The sequence below is a fragment of the Oreochromis aureus genome, linkage group 3 (assembly GCF_013358895.1).
Source record: "Oreochromis aureus strain Israel breed Guangdong linkage group 3, ZZ_aureus, whole genome shotgun sequence".
Lineage (NCBI taxonomy): Eukaryota > Metazoa > Chordata > Actinopteri > Cichliformes > Cichlidae > Oreochromis > Oreochromis aureus.
In genome coordinates this window covers 44,821,934-44,826,183 of record NC_052944.1, presented here as the reverse complement: position 1 = coordinate 44,826,183, position 4,250 = coordinate 44,821,934, and the positions used below count along the sequence as shown (strand labels likewise).

The 4,250-nt window shown below is 40.1% G+C and overlaps 1 long non-coding RNA gene across 1 annotated transcript; it reads right to left on the bottom strand.

Moving 5' to 3' along the window:
• Window positions 1-244: 244 nt before the first annotated feature.
• LOC120439264 lies at window positions 245-2,203 on the bottom strand. The gene is made up of 2 exons (XR_005612505.1): window positions 2,146-2,203; window positions 245-654 (listed from the first exon to the last, which is right to left on the bottom strand). It is a non-coding gene; the product is annotated as an uncharacterized LOC120439264 (long non-coding RNA).
• Window positions 2,204-4,250: the final 2,047 nt, after the last annotated feature.

The window sequence follows — 4,250 nt, the reverse complement described above, 5'->3', positions numbered from 1 at the left end:
ATCTTTTTATCTGATTATTGGCAAAATGTTTTCTTCTGAAAGAAGAAAACATTTTGAAACTCAATTCAGCCTCAGGCAAAATTGAGCCCAAAGAAACAACAACAAAGTTTAGTTCCTCTGGATTTTCCATGGAAAATTGTTTTATCACTCATCCAGGTGACTTCTCCAGTGTCACGGATGACTGATGAATGTATCTCCCACTGGAAACCATTGTGTCCAGTTAAAGTCAATCGACTTTTTTTAAGGAGAGTTGTTAGATGCTGCGCTCATGAGGACAGTGGGTTTTAACTTGCAGCACAACACAAAGCTGCCATACTGGATCAACGATCAAAACACTTAATTGAGCAGAATTAAGTCAAAATGTAATATCCTCATATGATGACACATCACACATGACCCAGCATTGTTCTAAGAATGCAAACTTTCTTATTGGAAGTTTCCACAGCTGCCAGAAAGGGACAGATTTCTGTCTGGTCTTAATGTGTGGTCGTTGCTCTCTCGTTTTCTCTGGAATTGCTGCACAGAGGATGTAACACCCATGATAAGCACTGAGGTGTGTGTCCTTGTCAGGAATCAGCCATCCTCAGCTTCCAGATAAGGAAAAGTGGAACCAGAAGATATTCAAATGCATCTCCTCACAGCTGCTGATGAATTCTACAAAAAACAAAGTTTGTTAAAAACATTTGCAGGTGAATCACCACTGATTTATCAGTGACATCCATTTACTCAAAAATTACTGACAAGTGGATAACTAGAATATATATATATAATTTCAAAATGTCCTGTACAAAATGGAACTGTATATGACAAATGTGGTGTGGTGCTTGTGGAATTTTTAACAAGGACCCTACAAAACTTTACAGTACTCATGCTGCCAAACTTTTGACAGCTAGGTGTGCAGTAGGGCTGGGTATCGTCACTGATTTCTAGAATCGATTCAATTCCGATTCACAAGGTCCCGAATCGATTCGATCCACGATTCGATTAAATTCGATTTGAATCTGGGAAATTTTGACAGAAATATAATTCAGATCAGTACATTGACATATTTTTGTATCTATAAAAAGGAAGCTGACACACGCAAGACTTTATCAAAGGTGTGAGCGTCACAGCAGATGCTTTTGTGTCAAAGTAGCTGAAGATAAAACATAAAAACATGAAGGTGATTTTCCTGGCCTGGGATTTTATAAAAATATTCTGCAGTACATCAAAAACGAAAGAAAACCATTAATCAACATATGAACATTACCTCTGACGTTACAGTGGTTTTATTAGAGACACGGCTGAGCGTTTTGCATTTTGCATAATTTTAAAAAGTTTAAATTTGTTCAGTATTGAACGGCAGAAATTCTGTTTTCTTTTCGGAAGAATGTAAAATGAAAAACAAAAAAAAAAAAAAAAACAGCGGCCGACAGCGCTGTAAACAACAGTAGAGTTACTGTTAATGCGAATAATGCAGAAAACAGTACACAGAGAGAGAGAGAGCTGTGCATGACGTGTGATTTTATCGTGGGTGAAGCAAAACAGTAAAAGTCAGAGGAATTCATGACGATGTTTACATGAAGCGTAGTTTGGATCTTCTTTGCTGCTGCTTGGTCAATATTGTTTGAGAGAGATAAAACTAACAGCTTTAGAATCAGCGCAAAAAGGCGTGAACACAAAGTGCTACCGCGAAATATCAGAATCAGGGAGCTGTCGGCTTTCAGCACCGACCGTGTCCGTGCAGTTGTTGTGCCAGAAAGTGATTGCCGTCCGTGGGAGCGCGCGCAGACGCTTAAAGCTGCAGCGCCCGGCCGGGTGAGAAAGGCGACATCTCACTGATTCTGATCCATGGTCCGCGCTGTGTGTTTACGTCCTTGTGCAGAATCCGTGTACCTGCTCTCATTTACTGTCTTAGCTGTTTGGTGGTTGTTGAAATTTTGTGAGGTTTCACTCGAGATTCTGGCGTTTCGGGCAAAATAAATTTATATTAAAAAAATCGACTCAGGATTTTAATGAATCGATTTCACGTTATCCAAGCCAGAATCGATTTTAATCGATGAATCGATTATTAAAACCCACCCCTAGTGTGCAGTTCCTGCTTTAAATGCATTCAAAATCTAAGTGATAAGAGGCCAGAAATGTTTGAACTAAACATGAACCTACATCACTGAGGCAGTCTCTCCTGCATGAAGTCCAGGTGCTGGTTTTCCAGTGTGTGCGTCTGATGGCCCAAAGCTGACTCAGAGCTGTAACACCATCCATGGCTGCAGTATGGAACAGATGTGGGTGTGTCCTCATCTCCCAGAGGAGTCCAAATCGTCATCAAACAGCCCTACAGACACAAAAACATGTGAAAATGTAAACAACCAGACTATCAGCAGTGATTTAAGTACTTTAAGACCTCTGTGAAAATTATTTACAGTATATGTCACAGAATTTAAGGCCTTTATAATCACAGAGCATACAGAGAAAAGTACTAAACTGAATCAATTTCAGCTTTCATTTTTCATGATGTATATTGTATTAATAATTAAATTTCATTATCTGTATCTTTACCACACATTTGCCACACAGGTGTAGATACTATAGGTTCGGTGAATGCTTACATTGCACTGATTAGAATATACTGGACATTCAAAGCTAAGATTCAGCGCACTGTGTTAGAGGCTGGGATTTGATGAATTCATCATATATACAACCTTTGATCATCATTTATGTCCAGTTGAGAATGAATCTGTGCACTCACATATTAAATGAACTGAAATCAGTAGTGTGATCTCCAGTCTTGATATAAGGAATGGGAGAACTGACAGCTGTTATTTTAATCAGCCTGTCTCAGTTGTTTTTAACTCTAAGTACCATAGAGTAATGTGGTAACATCTGGACTGACGAGTTTACTGTCAGCATTGTAATCGCTATTTTAAAGGCTGTAGGTTGCAGCCATTGCTTTAACACTGTATAAATGTAACAGGCCTCAGTGCTGGTTCTAACGGTGTGTTCACACCGAACGCGATAGGCGCGAGCGAAAACGCCCCAAACGCCCCTAATTTGACGCGTGCACATTCGCACCTCGAGCGCGTGTCCAAGAAAAATCCATCGCGTCAAAATTGCATATTTTTGACGGCGTGAACCGGAAATGTGGGAGGATGTGGGAGGAAGTTGTGCCAGACAGTATCTTTGCTAGAGCGGCGGCTGTCGAGCTAGCGTTTCTATTTACTGTGGAGAGCAGAGCAGCGGCGTTAAGGGCGCCCCTCGCCGTACCTGGGTCCATCAAGTCCTCCAGACGGGTGAGCAGTTTGGTGAGTTTCACCACTTGCTCCAGGAGCAGCGCCTGGATGACGGCCGATTTCAGCGATATCGCCGTCTTTCCCTCGCCAGTTTGAGGACCTGCTGTCCCGCGTTGGTCCAAGCATCGCCCGCCTAGACACCAACTACAGGCGCTCAATCCCACCTGCAGAGCGCCTGTCCATCTGCCTGCGGTTAGTAAAAGTGTTTAATACGGTAGTCCTTTATTGATACCTGTGCTAATATGCTAAACTATCGTTTATACACTGCTAACATGGATGTGCTATGCTATCAATGAATGCCGTCGGTGTTTACTGATAGCAAACTGTGGTATGGAGACGACTGTTTATAATATTTCTAGTGATGCTTGAAAGGTCTCATCAAGTCCCGATTTAATTCAATTTATGCTGTTATCAGTGTTTGCATTGATAGCATGGCTGTGGTGTCTATCAGTGTATGCTCTCTGTGTTTGCTGATATCAAACTGGTACAAGGGCCACTGTGGGTTAATCTTTGTAGTGATACTCACTCCTTATTTACACCTGGTTTAATTCTGGTATAGATGAATATTTGTATGTAATCCTCACAGCTGTCAGACTCTATAACAGGGGTCACCAGCCTTTCTTTAAACTGAGAGGTAGATAAAATTGTGAACAGTTTGGTTCATCTTTAGTTATATGGTTCTATCTTGATAAGCTATGTCTTATCACAGATTAATTTTTCAAAAATATTAATGATTTAAGCAAGGAAAGGGCTACATGTCAACATACAACTCTTTATTTCTATTAATGTCTTACTTCATTCCTGCCTGATTTACATGTTTAGGAATTATGAGTGATTGGCTCACTGTAGTGGTAAAAGTTGCTACCAATCAAATTATGATATGGTAAAGTTAAAACAAAACACAACTGACTGTTTTATATTATATCTAATATATATTATGTAATTATCCTTATAATTAGAAAATGTTTTATGTAAGATTTA